Consider the following 18,117-nt stretch of genomic DNA (forward strand, 5'->3'; position numbering starts at 1 on the left):
TTGTATGGGTGAGTGCCTGTGTGACTAGCTGTATGGGTAGTGAGTGACTGTGTGAACAGCTGTATAAGTGAGAGTGTGGATGTGTGAGTGCCTTTATTGGTGAGTGAGTAGGTCTGTGAGTGGCTGTATGGGTGGGTTAGTGGGTATGAGTGGCTGTTTCAGTGTGTTAGGGTATGTGTGGGTGGTTGTATGGGTGAATGAGTGGGTGTGTCAGGGTTGTATGGGTGAGTGAGTTGGTATGTGAGAGGCATGTAAACGTTATTGATGTGTGTGAGGCTGTATGGGTGAGTGACGGTGCATAAGTATTGTATGGGTGAGTGAGAGGGTGTAAGTGACTATATGGGTGAGTAAGTAAATATCAGAGTGCTTGTATGGGTTAGTGTTTGCTTGTGTCAATAACTGTATGTGTGAGTACATGTGTTAGTATCTGTATGAGTAGGTGAGTGGGTGTGTGAGTGAAGGTATGGGTGAATGAGTGGCTGTATGAGTGAGTGAGTAGGTGTGTGGATAGCTGTATGGGTGACTGACTCAGTGTGTGAGTTACTGAAAGGTGTATGAGTGTAAGTGTCTGTATGTCTAAATAACTGGATGTGTTAGTGGCTGTATTGGTAAGTGAGTGGGGGCATGAGTGATTATATGGGTGAGTTAGTGGTTATGTGAATGGCTGTATCCGTGAGTGGATCTGTGAGTGGATCTTTGGATAAGTGAGTGGGTTTTTTGAGTACTTGTATGGGTCTGTTCATAGGTATATAAGTGGTTGTGTGGCTCTGTGTGTGCGGGTATGAGAGGTTGTATGGGTTTGTGAGTGGTTCTATAGATGATGTAATCAGTGATGTCATTTAAGATGTCTTCAGTGATAACACTGACCATGTCATGAGTAATGTAATATGTGAGGTCATAAGTGGTGCATTTCGGGGGCGTAAAATATAGTTAGCTCAGGCAACTATAACTGCCCAATTTCTGTGGTTTTGTATCAGTGAAATGAGAGAAATATGAACTATGAACTTTTTAGAGACTATACATGTAACTTACAACCTGTTTTTCCATATTAAAATCATAGGACTCAAAGTCCCATAATGCCTCATAATGGGCTAATATGGAATTACTATTTAAAAGAGACACAAACAAAGGACTTACGATACCGTGATCAAGGCCATTTTTTGGCTGAAACGTTGGTGTTGGTAGTGGTGAAAATTGCGCTTTGAATAAAGCTAATTGTTGGAGAATCGTGGAGTGCGGTATCCTTTCTTGATGAGGAATATGGTACGAGGTTAAGTCCGACCAAGTAATACTGCACCGGTTGTGAGACAAGTGCGTGCTGAATCTGGACTGTTTGGTGTAGAATATATATATATATATATGTGATCTGTAATATGTGACATCATCAGCAGTGCATTGCGGGGGCGCGAGTTATAGTTAGCTGACGGGGGAATTTCTATGGTTTTGTACGAGTGAAATGTCCAACTAACTATAACTTTCCCTAGAACCTATGGTTTTTTTCAGTGAATATCTAAGGTTTTTTAAATGCTAATTTCTAACTATAACGTGCCTGAAACCTATGGTTTTTTAAGTGAATTTCAAAAAAAATGTAAATGCTAGTTTCTAACTATGCCTACAGAGGTAGGACATGTTAAGAAAGAAGAAAACCTGCACAGAAAGAAGCAAAAGAAATGCAGAAAGAAGCAACAGAAGTCCACAAAGACGAAGAAAATTGCAGGAAGAAGCAAGACGTGTAGAAAGAACCAACAGAGGAGCAGAAAGAGGCCTTGTTACAAAGTCATCCTGTGCCCACAGTTTTTTCAGATGGGTACTGGTGGTAACTGACTCTGACTAACCAGGCCTAGAGCCAGTCCTATGCTAAAAGACACTTAGAATACAGTGAAAATACCTACATACACTAGGGAACACTATGCTTTGGGGTACCCCTGTGATTAGCATGAATGACCTCCTCTGTAAGGCCCTAGTACATAATAGGGCAGGGGGATTAAAACTACCTCTAAGTCAGAGGTGCAGAAATATGCTACTTTAACTAGTAGTCGTGTTTGCAGAGTGGTGGAGAAAGGGTGCTGGGCATCCAACCAACGCTCAGGAATTCCCCTGCGTAGGACTTAGAGGAGGTACCAGGAGGGATTCTTGGCCCCCAAGCTCCCTCAGGACAAAATTGGACTTCATCCCCTATCCCGTAGTCTGCCACGAGGCACGTTTGCAGAGTGGTAGAGAAAGGGGGCCATGGCCTCCGAAGACGTCTTAGCAATCCCACTGTGTGGGACTAACTGGATGAAAGAAGAGGGGTGGTTGGCCCCCAAGGACATCCTTGGGAGCCCAACTTCCCAAACTATTACCTCCAGTCAGTCCCACACAGCAGCACTGGTAAGTAATCGTACCAGGCCACGCCCACTTTGTCCACCACTCTACAAATGCGCTCCCTGGCATGCTCTTGGGTGGGGATTGAAGTCCCCTTCAATGCTGGGGGTCCTTTAAGGGCTAACTAGCCTAACCTTTACCTCCAGTAAGCCCCACGCAGTGGGATTCGTGAGAGGTAGACAAAGGCCATGCCCCCTTTCTCCACCACTCTGCAAACACACCCCCTGGAGCGTTGTAAGTTGGGGGATTAAGTCCCCTTGAATCCCAAGGGTCCCTAGGGTCCAACTAGCCCACCAGGTACCTCTAGTAAGCGCCACAGAGCTGCGTTGCAGAGAGGTGTAAAAAGGGGCGTGGCCTGGACCACCTCTCTGCAACGCAGCACAGTGGCACTTACTTGAGGTACCTGGTGGGCTAGTTGGCCCCCAGTGACCCTCAGGATTGAAGAGGAATGAATTCCCCAAGTTAAAACGTGCCACAGGGCGTGTTTGCACACATGTTACCTCAGGCCCCGCCCCCTCCCTTCACCACTGTGCAAATGCGCCCCGTGGCGCGTTTTAAGTTAGGGGATTAAGTCCCCTTGAATCCTGAGGGTCCCTGGGGTCCAACTAGCCCACCAGGTAGCCCGATTTCAGGAGCAGGCATGCAGGGATCTGAGAGCCAGGGATCTCTGGATTGAGTCCTGACAATTTTTTGAGACTTTTCCTAGTCTTCCTGTCTGCCCAAATATACATTTTTGAATTCAGGGCGTTACCTTTGTATGATCCTCAAACTGTGACACTTGTAATGAGCAGGACCATTTGGGTGGAGGAAATAATTTCGAGCATAATTTAGTAGTATGCTTATTACGGCAGCCCAGGGCGTCACAGTAAGTATTTTCTTTGCCACACAAAGCAAACTTTGGCCTTGCGGTCCCTGGTACTTATTTGTGTGGATGTGCTGTTTGTGAAAGGGCAGAATGGCGTCACTGACAGTGAAGTAAGCCAGTGGCTGACGTCGGCTAACTCACTGCCTTATGCTGTATACTGTAGCGGGTGGAAGATAGAAGTGAATGACAACAACAAACCAGTGGATTAAGAGGGCTGGCTAAAGCCCCTTGTTGGGATGAAAAAGTCATCTGCATGGTAAGAGACATATATCCCTGCCCTGAGTACCAAACTTTTGTCTGGCGGCATACTGTGTAGTGATCAGTAGTAGTGAAGAGGACCTTTTTATCCTGTGTCACTGGAGTGAGGCCTACAGGTTCACTCACCTTTTTAAAAGTACTGCTTCTCTGTGCTTAACTGACCCCTTGGCGAATATCAGGTAGATGTGGAGTGCTGCGCAGCGGCAGAAGGAGCCACACTGTACTGGATATGAGTGGACCTGGAAAGGGTATAGCACAGGGATAGAGAAGTACTGTGCAGTGCATTTGTGGTTAGTGCATGTAATGGGTGTATGAATGCCTAAGAGGAACATAACAAGAGATAAGTAGTACTATCAATCAATCAATCAAAGCATTTATATAGCGCACTACTCACCCAGAGGGTCTCAAGGCGCTAGGGGAGGGGGGTCCGCTACTGCTCGAACAGCCAGGTCTTGAGTTGCTTCCTGAAGGCGAGGTGGTCCTGGGTCAGGCGGAGGTGGGTCGGGAGGGAGTTCCACGTCCTGGCGGCGAGGAAGGAGAAGGACCGTCCCCCTGTGGTGGCTCTTCGGATGCGGGGGACGGTGGCGAGGGCGTGGCCGGTCGATCGAAGCTGGCGTTTGGGAGCGTAGAAGTTGAGGCGGCTGTTGAGGTATCCTGGGCCTTGGTTGTGTAGGGCTTTGTGTGCGTGGGTGAGGAGACGGAAGGTGATTCTCTTGGTGACCGGGAGCCAGTGCAGGTCTCTCAGGTGTCCGGAGATGTGGCTGCGATGGGGGATGTCCAGGATGAGTCGTGCTGAGGCGTTCTGGATCCGCTGAAGTCTTTTCTGGAGTTTGGCGGTGGTTCCGGCGTAGAGGGAGTTGCCGTAGTCCAGATGGCTGGTGACGAGGGCCTGGGTGACCGTCTTCCTGGTCTCGGTGGGGATCTACCGGAAGATCTTTCGTAGCATGCGCAGGATGTTGAAGCACGACGAGGAGACTGCGTTGACTTGTCTGGTCATGGAGAGGGTGGAGTCCAGGATGAAGCCCAGGTTGCGTGCGTGGTCTGTTGGTTTGGGTGCGCTGCCTAGGGCGGGGGGCCACCAGGAGTCGTCCCAGGCGGAGGGTGAGGATCCCAGGATGAGGACTTCCGTCTTGTCCGAGTTCAGTTTCAGGCGGCTGTTCTTCATCCATTCGGCTACCTCTTTCATCCCTTCGTGGAGGTTGGCTCTGGCGGTGGCGGGGTCGTTGGTGAGGGAGAGAATCAGCTGGGTGTCGTCGGCGTAGGAGATGATGTTGAGGTTGTGCTGGCGTGCGATGTCTGCGAGGGGGCTCATGTACACGTTGAAGAGGGTTGGACTGAGCGAGGAGCCTTGAGGAACGCCGCAGAACGCCGCAGATGTGCAAAGCATGTGCAATTGAAACTGTTGCTAGGTGCTTGTGTGCTTTCATGAAGTACGATACATGAAGGTTTAAGTGTTATGCAGCATGCACAGGGTTAGTATGTGTGCTGGCAGTGTGTGTGTTTGTAAATAGCGCACGCTGATTAAATATAAAAAAGCCTCAGTGCTGAACATTGTGCGCAGACAGAGTGTGAGCCGAATGCATGTGTACTTTTAATGGTACAAGGCATGAAGCTAACAGTTTTGTGCAGTAATTGTGCTGTGAATGTATACTGAGTAAGTGTGCCTGCAAAGGTACATTACATGAAGGACCCTGGGTTCCATTTTGGGAAGACCAGCCATGCCTGGTGAAGACATGAGGAAAGGAATCAACCCCCCACCCCAGACAGATGTGTGTATTGCTGCATTCCTGTGAGGTGGGTGGGACACACTCCGATAATGAAGAAATTTCCTTTGCACTGTAAAAGACTGCTCTTCGATTCAGTGATAGATCACAAGGAAGGGGTCTGGATAGATCTCAAAAAAGGAGATCATGAAGGAAAATATTTTGAGTAGGGTTCAGAGTGTGGGATTAACCTTTTGAAGCACACATTACTGTGGCTGACATCCAGGTGTGAACTCTGGTTACTGCCATGAATTGTATTGTGGAACAATGAGCTTCAGAGTCTTGCCTGCTGTGATGGATAATCTTTCATGAGGAAAGAAGAAAAAGAAAAGTGATCACTTCAAAAGGAACAGAGCCCCAATGTAAAGATTTCAAGACTCAGACTCTAAATTACATTTTGGTATCTGGAAATGCAATATATAAAAGGGGAGGTTGAGACCCCAAACCTTTTCATCTGCCAAGAAGCCAGATGGGCTGTGTGAGACGGGGAAGCTCTGCAAGACATCTGCTTGTATCTAGGACTGGGGTAAAGGCCTGCTAGTCTCCCTGCTGGGTGAGGGAACATCGCCCAGGGAAACCAAGACCACCTGCCCTGGAGCCCGCACCAGTACCTGCCTGCTGGCCAAGACCGGTGTGCCCTGTGATGAAGAGTAGAATGTTGGAGGGAGCGAGGTCCAGTGGGGAGCCCTACCATGGGACTCCCTCTGCGAGGTAAGTATTCAGCTGTGCACCGATCGAGCTGTTGCCTATGTGCAGTGTTGGCTCAGCACCCCCATATGCCAGGAGAGGGCCGCTGTGGACTGAGCCATGTGTTGAGCGCCTAGTGGGTCTTGCTTAGCCTGTTTCACCTCATTGTGGTGAATCCGTAAGCCGGAGGGGGGCACTGGCAAAGATGCTACATTGAGAAGAATCAGGATTTGCAATAATCTGGGCATGGGCTCTTGTGCTGGAGGGGCCTGTGCCCATATTTTCCTGTATAAAGGCAACCCCGGACACCAGGAGGGGCTGCTAGTGCTAATGCTCCCAAAGAATTCAGGCCACCACCCAAATGAGAGACTGAGGCTGCATTCGACTGGTTGGAGCTGCACTTCAGGGAATAGCCCCCGACTCACTACTGAGGATTGACTAGGATGCCATGGAGAAAGTTGCAACCGCGCTGGCTCAAGTCCGGAGCAGAAGACAGGAGTCCCTCCACTCCACCCTGCTGGATAAAGCCAATTTACTGCATCTTCACGAGCTGGGAGCTACTCCAGCAACTGATAGAACTCTGGCAGGGCTGCTGAGGAGAGAAAGGCTGCGCTGATGGGTGCTGCCGCGTGAGCCTTGAGCTGCCGACTTCTCAGAGCGGAGCAGAACTCCTGGGTGCTCACGATGAGGGCACCCACTGCATCATGTAACACTTAACACTTCTGTGCTGCAAGAGTGGGTAAGATGTGAACTGGGCCGGTGGGGCCCCAGTAGAGTTGCTACTAATGGTGCTGTGGCTCAATAGACACTTTTTCACTAAAACCTGAAGAGACAAAGGAGAACTCTAGAGTACGGCCAAATAGTGAGTATTCTCTAGATGCAGCCACCAGTGAATGAGGAAACACCCCGAACACATTACACAAAGGAGGGTGGGACAGGGATTTGCCTGACAACTACTAAAGCACCAACCTCAAGAGGATTATCTTGTTGCTTCTGAATGTCGTATTTCTTTGCATGTGTAGAGTTAAAAACTAAATGCAACTTTTTCTTATAAAATCAAGTATTTGAGCTTTGATTTATTGTTCTTACTGTTTTGCACTTTAAGTTATGACTCATATTCACTGGCCTGTAGCTACATCTCCCCCTGCGGAAGCCTTGACTGCTCAACCACAATTACCACTGAGAGTCAAGTGCAGTAGAAGTACTATCCACAGTTGCTCAGGATCCATAGTAGGTCGGGCCCCCAGACATCAGGAGTAAAAAGCCTCAACCACCACGGTTTGCCCAGTAACCCCTGCATGCCCGTGGTCCTCTGAAAGGGGTTCTGACACCCGTATAAGTGAGTATATTATTTATATAATTTTAATAAATACCAACGGTCTTGACTAACGCCAGAAAAGGTTATACCCTGTATGTAAATTCAATGAATGTTTAGCATAAACAGAAGTAGGTGAACTATGGTCATAGTTGTCATATAGTTGACAAAAATACTTAATTTGAGGATGATAAGACAACTACTTCTGATTCTGAGTCAAGGAGCAAAGAGAATTGAAAACTTTACTTGTACTGCAGATCAAGATTTAACAAGAAAATATGCATTCTCTGCCCTATAATTTAAATTTATCACTCACAAGAGTAGATTTGCTCCAAAGGAAGCGTCTTTGTGATGAATTTGAAATGTGCTTTTGAACTAATAAATGAAGCTGTTTGCAAGTTTAAATCTGGCTTGTTCACAGGTATAGATTTAATAATAGGTCACAGGTACATTGTTCAATACCTATGTGTTTTAAATGGTCATTCTGACATTAATGGCTGAATAAATGCTTTGTGTACAAATAATAATGATGCAGATGTCTTTCCTGTTTGTATGGCTGGAGAGAGACCTTTAAGGCGTGACATATTGACAACTAGCACATTATATGCTCCCTCCAGAACTACAGGCCAGCCTTCCTGTCTTCCTATTTCATGAGTTATGCAGCTGTGGTATAGGAAATGTTCTGAACAAACATATCTGATAGAGATTTCTAGCTGTACCGTACTTACCTCATTATTATCCCCAGGCGTCAGACCAGATCTGGACTTTCTTTTGTGATCAGTACCCCTGTGCGCCAGTAGGTGTCATTGTTCAGTTCCACGTGCTGTCAGTGGCACCATCTGCGCCAGAAGTAATGTGTGTGGTGCCTATATAGGCGCCACTCCAGGACGCTGATGTCATTTCTTTCCTTTCTGCTCCAGTCAGTGCAGATCTGGGGAGAGTTATCATGCCACTTTGGCTTCCCCATTCTTATCCCCGACTCCGATATGGAGCCAGATGGGCATTTTCCACCGCCGACTCTGGCGCCGACAGGAGCCGTGCTATATACGTCAGAGCCTGATCCTCATTCCTATGAGCTAGGGCTTGGGGAGGAGTGTGAGGAGCTGAAGCCAGTGGACTGGACACCTTCCCAGATACTGGCTTGGTCTCTCCTCCTACCATGGCTATGGAGAAGGGATTCTCATTTGCTATGATGATAGAGAAGAGCCTCGAAGGTCCTGGACCTTTAGCTGCTGTCTGTGGCTGTCAAGATAAACTTCTTGATGGCAGTGCTCCACCCAGGAGTCACCCCATCTGAACTGCTTCTCCCGTTAAAGAATGCCTTCAGGGACGTCCTGCCAGGCCTGGTCCAATCTTTGCACAGGGGATCCAATTCCGAGTAAATCTTGGTGTATTCCCTACCACTCCACTGGATAGGGAATCCAAAAGGCTAGACACCTTGGGCGAGATAATGTTTTCTTCTAGCAGCCTGACACTATGGTCGGTGAACACTGCATGTCTTTTGGCTGTTACTCCCATTCACTCAGGGGTTTGGTTTCGCAGGTGCTGCCTGTAGGAAGGTGGTTATTTGACTATGGTTACCCCCAACTTTTTGCCTAGTGTTTAGCTGGTGTTTAGCTGGTTTTTCGACTTAGTTGGCCTGAGATCCTGCCATTCAGGGTCTCTCTCTCTTTAAAATGGACTCCATGTACCCTAGGTACATACCCAATTGGTAAGGATCACCTTATCGGACTCTGTACAGTGTACCCTAGGTACCCAGGGCATAGGTGTACCCTAGGCCTATCAGGGGCTGCAGCATGTATTATGCCACCCCTGGCCTGGCCTTCCATTATGACACAACTGGCTAATCACTCAGCTGGGGCAAGGTCGTGTAATCACCCCTTGCTTAGGTGTAGTATTCCTATACCTACCTTATATATAGACACATGTGTACCTATCAGCCACTCCTATGGCAGGCCTTAACAATCCTGGAGGCAGAGTGCTTGGTAACAAGTGAGATGGTGGTCTAGCATGACCTGAGCCTGTCTGCAGCTTTCGGAACCATGTCCTTATAGCTGTTCTATGATATAGCCTACCATATACTCTTAAAGTACCTTATAATCTTAAACGGTTATGGTAACTATGGTTTGGCTTTATCAAAACATGTCGTGTAAGGTGTCTAACACTTTGGAATAATACCCCCATACCATTTCTGGTGATAAGGATATTATTCCTCCCTTCTAGAGGGAGAGACATGTTAAAATCCTACTTTGCTGTTTAACTCTCACCAAAGCCTCAGCATCACAAAATGGATGCTGCTGCCACAGACACGAGTCTGACCTCCTGCAGCTGGGAGCCCTCCCAGCCAGGGAGGCCTGGACAATAGGTTTCCTGCTTGGGGAGGTGCTAGCACCTCCCCAGACAGACTTTAGTGTATTGGGGCAGGGAGAGCTGAAAGGAATGAGACATGCCTGGGGCACACAAAGTGCTCCATGCATAGTCCAGTTCAAACCGGTACTGGGGCACTCCAGCCCCAGCTCTGGCGCGAAACTGGACAAAGGAAAGGGGGTGTAGCCACCCCCCTTCCTGGTCCCACCCATAGGAGGGACCTTGCAGGTAGCCCAGCCCACTAGCCCAGTATATCAGTAGCTAGCTGAGCCCTGCTAGATTAGATTAACCTGAATCTGCAACTTGAACAGAAACTCTGGACCTTCGACCTCAGGAAGAAGACTGAAGAAATCTCCCTTGTGGCCAAGGAGTGACCACCCTCAGCAACCAGGCACCATCCAGCGACCGCTGCTTGCTTTGCGACTGATCCTATGAGGGACGACTGCAGAGACTGACCAGCGCCGAGACTTCCAGACACCTCTGAACCAGATCCACATCTCCAGCGAAGCTGAGACCCGTGGAGGAGACGAGGGACGTGGGACCGGCGACTTGGGAAAAGTGGCTAGTACCTGACTAGCGCGACTTCCGAGGCTCCCTCGAGGCTGTGCTTGGGGAATTGAGAAGCCCCAATCCCGAGCACCATCTGCAAAGAAGACCAGCTCCCCACACTTCACGTGTTCTGCGTGGGGCCCTTCTGCACCTGTGTTGCTCGACGTGTTGTCTGGTTGCTGGCCCGTTGGCTAGTAGCCTCTGCGACGACGAACCTTTGTTTCCATCTTGCTGGTCCAGCTCCTCCAGACTGGCACCCGCTCCTCTGTGAAAGAGAAGCACCCCAGAACTTCCTGGTCTGCACCAGAAGCAAGTCCTCCATCCTGCGTGGGTTCCGCTTGCCAAGGCTTGTTGGGTCTTAGCTCGACATCGACGCCGCCGACAGCAAGAGCCTTCGTGGGACAGCTCACCTCCTGGTCCTGGTCGTCCTCGACGCCTCCTGGTACCCGTGGCTGCTGCGACAAGCTTCACCTCTTCACCTGCATCTTCACGACATCGCCTGGTTCCTTCCTGGTTCCTTCCCGGCTCCTGGCCGGTGACCTAGACTCTGTCCCTTCTGCTTGCAGGTTCCTTCCTTCTTGATCCCCTCCTTGGGATCCACCGGACACTCTTCACTGACTGCCTGTCAGCAACTTTCCTTCAGGCATCCATAGAAGTCCACGACGAAACCCGACGCAAGTTCACACCTATGCACCCGCAGCCCGTGGGCTAGGTAACTTGAGTACTCCGGTGCTCACAAGGCTATTGACTATCCTAGGGTCTAGTTTCCGAGTCTCGACTTTCTAGCTATTCCAGAAGTGTCCTAAAACTGTTAATTTCTAACTGCTACAAATTCTATCGACTTTTACGCATTACGCGTGAGTGTTTCCACTCTGCACCTGAATCCCGTGGGCCTCCCACTTCTCTTCCAGGGGATCCTCATCAATAGTAATAAGCATTAAAATATTCCCGCCCATGCGCGGGATCCCGGAAACAGTATATTATATGTGCCCCACATATATATATCCATACATATATACCTATATGTATACACAAGCAACTGCAGCCAATAAACACTAGAGCTGAAACATGCTGCAAGGAATTTCCACTATACATAAAAAAATAGCATTATAAACACGAGAAACAACATTATAACTGGTTTAGAAACTGTTTTAATGCTCAGAAAACAGCAGAAATTCTTATAAATCACTGAAAGCATAGGAAGCTCCCAGGCTGCATTGCAAATACCCAGTCTAAAAAGACTGAAAAGCTAACTAATAGCTGCATAGCAAAAAACTGACACCGTGCCTTTAAGGCACACCTTACCCCCAACTTCTCATCATGCCTCAGGGGTGGCAGTTAGGTCAGTTGTTCTTTCCGGCTCCTTCTGGAAGGATCCTGGCAACAGAGCTCCACTTTTTTCTGAGTTTGTCAGAAAATATTGTCTATTTTTCAACTGTTTTTTCCCTTACTTCGACGTTTTACATCTAAAGAAGTAGGCGGCTGTCTTTTTAAGGCAGTTTTGGGCATTTTTTTTCTACCTTAGAATGCCATCTCTTTTCGATCCTTGCCCTGCCTGTGGCAAGAAGAAGGCCAGGACTGACTCTCATAGGGTCTGTATCCTGTGTCTACCGGAGGATCATGATTCCAAGACATGTCCTCACTGCCAGAGCCTGTCCAAGAGAACTTTGAAGGACAGAGAGCGAATTCGCATTTATGGCCTGGCACAACCATCCAGAGGACGATCTCCGGTGAGGAAGGGCTCCAAGAGGCCTAGAGATACATCTAGAAGCAAGTCCTCTCGTCCTTCCACCTCAGCGTCGGGACCGGCGCTGAGAAAAGATCTTCCGGTAGGTCATGTTTCAATGAAGAGACCTTCGACAGCGGGCTCGCCGGCGAGAGCAGGTACGTCGTCGGACGTCGAAGTCTAGACCGCCATCGTCAACTCGGCGGCGATCGGCGTCGAGAACCACCACCCCTCCGCCGTCGTCAACCCGGCGACGATCGGCGTCGAGGAGCAGGGAACCTCCGCCGTCGTCAACCCGACGGCGATCGGCGTCGAGGAGCAGGGAACCTCCGCCGTCGTCATCTCGACGACGATCGGCATCGAGGAGCAGGGAAACTCCGCCGTCGTCGACCAGGCGATACGGCGTCGAGGAGTGTCACCCCTCCGTCGTCGAGGGCACGATCCCCTCCGTCGTCGCGACTCCATCAGCGATCGTCGTCGAGAGGGAAGATTCCTCGTCATCCAGGCGGCGTTCGGCGTCGAGGGTACCATCCACGTCGACGTCGAGAGTGGCAGCATCTCCGCCGGCGTCAAGACGGCGTTCGGCGTCGAGGGAGAGAGGGCCTCCGTCGTCGGCTTCACACCGCCGTTCGACGTCGAGGCGGCATTCTTCGCCGGCTGAAATGGCCGCCGGTCCACATCGAGGCGTCGTTCGACATCGAGAAGAGGAGAGTCCCGGCGATAAAGAAGGCGAAGCCACGGATCGACGTCAAGACCACGCTCGACGTCGAGACAGGCCTCGGACAGGTCGGTGGTCCTGGTGACGGAGTCGGCTTCGCACCATTCCTCCTCACGCTCAGGGGCATCTCCACGACCGGCAATTCCACGAGAGTCTGCCAGCCAACTCCACAGGTCTTCCCCTCAGACTCAAGGGACCATTTCTGCGGTACGACTGTCGCCCAGATGGCTGCTGCCAGCACATCATTGGCAGGACTCAGGGGCTACAAGGAGACTGCGGGAATATGTCAGTCAAGTGCATGACTCTCCGCTGCAACGGTTGGTGGAGGCAGTGGACAGAGCAAGTCCTCCCAGGTCAGCACGTGAGAAGTCGCCTGAGAGCCGGCGACGCAGACCGCGCTCCCCCAGGCGGGAGGGGCGTTTAGCCGGATCACGGGCTCGTGATCGTCGCCGGGATCGGAGGTCACCATCAACATCATCTTCCTCATCCACCAGGTCCTCAATAAGGGACTATTCACCCACGCTATCGGGCAGCCCAGTGTCCAGGGTCTCGCCCATAGACGACATCAACACCTACCATGAGGTGCTGCAGAGGGGGGTGCAGAAGTTGGGGATTGAGATGTCAGTCCCCCAAGTCACCACGTTGGTAATTTTCGAAACACTTCACCAGAAGTCTGCCTCTCGTCCACTGCTGCCTTTGGTCCCAGGGATCATGGAACCCGTCATGGACACCTTCCTCACTCCAGCGACCGTCAAAGCGGTTCCGGCTCGTATCCTCAAAAAATATAAGACGGCTACCTCTGATCCTGTCTTTGTAAAAATGGACCCTCCTGCGGACTCAGTAATAGTGGCGGCTGCAAGAAAGGGTCATGCTGTATCGGCGTCCTCTTCCGTTCCTCCGGATAAGGAGAGCAGAACCCAGGACTCCTGGGGGCGCAGGGCCTGCTCGTCCGCAGCGGCTTCCCTCAAGATCTCCAGCGCGGCGGCGCTGTTGGGCAGATACGATAGGGCTCTCTGGGACTCTATGGAGCGGTTCAAGTCCAAGCTCCCAAAGGAGGACCAAAAGGACTTCGAAGAAATAGTCACTGAAGGGTCACTGGTGGCTAATCAGTCGATTAGCACGGCGGCGGATGGTGCGCTGCTCTCAGCCCATTCTTACACACAGGGCGTATGCGCCAGGAGGTCGTCCTGGTTGCAGCTGACAGGGCTCAAGCCGGATGCGCAGCAACGGATTTTAAACCTCCCGTTCTCTGGCACCTCCCTCTTCGGCACTCACATGGATGAGGAGATGGGGCGCATGAAAACTGAACTGGACACCCTCAAAGCTGTGGGGTTGGAGAAGAAAAAAGAATTCAAGCGCCGTTTTAGACCCACCCAACGCAAGGGGCCTCAACAGAGGGTTCAAACCCCTCAGTGGTCTCAGAGTAAAACCCAAGGAAAATCGCAGTTTTGAGGCGGAAAGTCCACCAGGGGCAGAGGTGGACACCAGCAACAGTCCTCCACTACCACAAGAGGAGGAAAGTCATGAGCTGTGGCTTCCTCTACGACCGTTGCCCACTCCAGTGGGGGGGAAGTGCGTCACAACATCTGGCAGAGTGGGACAGCATCACAAAAGATCGCTGGGTGCTGAATATACTGCGAAATGGATATTCGCTACGTTTTCGAGCGCGTCCAAAAGACATACCGCCAAAAAAGTCCCGTCCTCACCACTTAAAGCTGCTCCAAAAGGAGGTGAGGGCCCTTCTGCTAAAACAGGCCATAGAAAAAGTTCCTCCTTCGCAAATCGGAAAAGGAGTGTACTCTTGGTACTTCCTTGTGCCCAAAAAAGATCAAGAGCACAAGTTTCGGCCGATTCTGGACCTTCGTCTCCTAAACAGCATCGTCAAGGAGAAGTTTCGTATGTTGGCGCTTCATCAAATATGTCCACATCTGCAAGTAGGGGATTGGATGTGTTCGGTGGACCTCCAAGATGCGTACTTCCACATTTCAATTGCGAGACATCAACGCAGGTACCTGCGGTTTGTGGTCGGAAGCACGCATTATCAGTACAAAGTCCTTCCATTCGGGCTCAAGTCGGCTCCGCGAGTCTTCACCAAATGTATGGCAGTGGTGGCGGCTTGCCTACACAAGCAGGGTCTATTCGTCTACCCTTACTTAGATGGCTGGTTGCTGAAGGCTCCATCCCAGCAACAGGTGAGGAAAGACTTCCAGACCTGTCTGAGACAGTTGCACGCTCTCGGCCTTCACGTCAACATGGCAAAGTCCGTGCAGCAGCCCACTCAGACCATCCACTACCTTGGCTCCGTTCTGGACACAATCGTGGGAAAAGCGTATCCTTCGGGGGAGAGACTGTCTTCAATGAAGCGGAAATGCAGGCTTATGCAGCAGATGCAGAGGCCGTCAGCCCGGCAGGTAGCATCTCTGCTGGGATCCATGGCGTCCTGCATTTTTCTCATTCCCAACGCCAGACTGCAAATGCGACCTTTGCAGCAAGCTCTAGAGGACCAATGGGATCAGTCCACAGGCCGTTGGGGAGATCAAATCTCTCTCTCCCAGGTGGCGAAATCTTCCCTTGCATGGTGGACTCGTCAGGACAATCTGATGGTGGGAGTCCCTTTTCACCAGCCACTTCCGGTGCAATCGGTGGTGACAGATGCGTCGCTGCAAGGTTGGGGGGCCCACATGGGGTGCCTCCAGATACAGGGTCGGTGGTCTACAAAAGAGCAGGGCTACCACATAAATATGCTGGAACTCTGGGCAGTCCACCTTGCTCTAAAGGCGTTCCTCCCTGCAATCAAGGCCGATTCAGTCCTGGTGCAGACCGACAACACCACGACCATGTTCTACCTGAACAAACAGGGCGGGACTCGGTCACATCCTCTTTCCCTGGAGGCACAGGCGATCTGGCACTGGCTGCTTGCCCGGAACCTCTCGGTAGTGGCAGTGCACCTTCCGGGGGAGTTGAATCTCAAAGCAGACGCACTCAGCAGGCACTTCGAAGATCAGCCAGACTGGGTGCTACACGACGAAGGGGTGGCGGACCTGTTCCATTGTTGGGGTCGTCCAGAAATCGATCTGTTTGCAGACGACGAAAATTCAAAATGCCACGCCTTCGCGTCCAGATTCCACCGTCCAGGGACCAGGGGGAATGCTCTTTTGATGGACTGGTCAGGGACATTTGCCTACGCCTTTCCGCCCCTGCCTCTGATTCCGAAGGTGGTATCCAAGCTGCTCAGATCCGACATGAAGATGATCCTCATAGCTCCGGACTGGCCGCGCCAGTGGTGGTACCCGGACCTTCTCCATCTGTCGGTGCGACCTCACAGGCGACTGCCTTGCAGGCCGGACCTGCTGTCCAAGATGGGCGGGAGGATTCTGCATCCCAACCTTCCCTCACTGAACTTAACAGCATGGCTCCTGAGGTCCTGCAATACGGACATTTAGGTCTGCCGCCTGATTGCATGCATATTCTGAAAGAAGCGAAGCGACCCTCCACAAGAGCGTCTTATGCGTTTAAGTGGAAGAGGTTTTTCATTTGGTGTAGAGAGAATCACCTTGATCCTACGAAGGGGCAGGAGGATGTCATTCTCCCTTACCTTCTGCACTTAACGAGATCAGGCTTAAAGTATGCATCAATCAGGGTCCACTTGTCTGCCATTACAGCGTACAGGAGGTCTCCCAATCAACCTTCTTTTTTCCAGATGCAGGTGGTCAAGGACTTCTTACAGGGGTTGAAGAAAGTTTACCCCCCTGTTCGAAACCCTTCTCCTCCGTGTGAGTTGAACTTAGTATTGTCCAAATTGATGGGCCCACCTTTTGAGCCAATCCACAGAGCTTCCTTGCAGCATCTGTCTTGGAAGGCCGCTTTTCTGGTAGCCATTACATCGGCACGCAGAGTAAGCGAAATCCAGGCGCTGTGTACTAAAGAGCTGTACACAGTTTTTCACCAGCACAAAGTGGTCTTGAGGGCACATCCATCTTTTCTCCCTAAGGTAGTGTCTGATTTTCATATTAATCAGTCCATTTCTCTTCCATCCTTCTTCCCGAACCCAGCGACCCCGGCTGAGCGGTCGCTTCATTCCTTAGACCTCAAGAGGGTACTTAAATTCTACCTAGAAAGTACCAAAGGCATTAGGAAGACGGATCAACTATTTGTCAACTATGGCGCCATGAGAACAGGCTTCCCAGCAGCTAAGACATCCATTTCCAGATGGATTGTTTCCTGCATTACCTTAGCCTACCAGCTGGCGAAAAGGCCCTTACCTTTGGCCCCTAAGGCTCATTCTACTAGGGGGAAAGCGGCCACAGTAGCTTTCTTGCATGACGTTCCAATGGCAGAGATTTGCAAGGCGGCCACCTGGAAATCGGTTCATACCTTTACCAGGCACTACTGCCTAGAATCTGATTCCAGGGCGGATGCCCAAGTAGGCCAAGCCTCCTTGAGGAACCTTTTTGGGTAGCTTGGTCTATCTAAGCATACTGTTCATTCTCTGTTTCTTTCCTTTGCCCGCAGGGGGATGAGGTGAGGCTCGCTATTCTATTCTAATGCTTATGACTATTGATGAGGATCCCCTGGAAGAGAAGGATTAGTTACTTACCTGTAATCCTAGTTCTCTTCCAGGGGTATCCTCATCAAAGTCATAAGCAACCCTCCCGCCTCCCCGGGCAAAGGTGTGCTATCTTTTTCAGAGGTTATTATTTCTTTGTGCCATGACTTTTCAGTCTCCGCAAAGAACAACTGACCTAACTGCCACCCCTGAGGCATGATGGGAAGTTGGGGGTCTGGTGTGCCTTAAAGGCACGGTGTCAGTTTTTTGCTATGCAGCTATTAGTTAGCTTTTCAGTCTTTTTAGACTGGGTATTTGCAATGCAGCCTGGGAGCTTCCTATGCTTTCAGTGATTTATAAGAATTTCTGCTGTTTTCTGAGCATTAAAACAGTTTCTAAACAAGTTATAATGTTGTTTCTCGTGTTTATAATGCTATTTTTTTTATGTATAGTGGAAATTCCTTGCAGCATGTTTCAGCTCTAGTGTTTATTGGCTGCAGTTGCTTGTGTATACATATAGGTATATATGTATGGATATATATATGTGGGGCACATATAATATACTGTTTCCGGGATCCCGCGCATGGGCGGGAATATTCTAATGCTTATGAGTTTGATGAGGATACCCCTGGAAGAGAACTAGGATTACAGGTAAGTAACTAATCCTTCCTAACCTTGGGTAGTATAGTGTAGCCCCAGCGATTCCCTAGGCCTAGGCCTATCCTGTGTTCGTGACAGTGGTCCTTATACCACTTACTTAGTATATGGTTTGCGTGGCCCCTAGGGCCTAACTGTATTACTTAACTGTGTGACTTAATGTATGCTTAAATAAGACTGTGTTGTACTTACCTCGAATCTCATAAAGAGTTCTGAGTGTTTGACTAGAATAAATATATTCTATTTTTTATATATATCTGTTGTGGTGTCCTTTCATTTGGTATTCAAGGGATTACAAATGG

The 18,117-nt window shown here is 50.1% G+C and overlaps 1 protein-coding gene across 3 annotated transcripts in view; it reads right to left on the reverse strand.

The window, feature by feature from the left end:
* The window catches only part of LOC146786202 (cytochrome P450 2J2-like), a 626,890-nt gene that overhangs the window by 430,768 nt on the left and 178,005 nt on the right, over positions 1-18,117 (reverse strand). The window lies entirely within an intron of this gene.

Source organism: Triturus cristatus, chromosome 11, assembly GCF_964204655.1.
Source record: "Triturus cristatus chromosome 11, aTriCri1.1, whole genome shotgun sequence".
Taxonomy (NCBI): domain Eukaryota; kingdom Metazoa; phylum Chordata; class Amphibia; order Caudata; family Salamandridae; genus Triturus; species Triturus cristatus.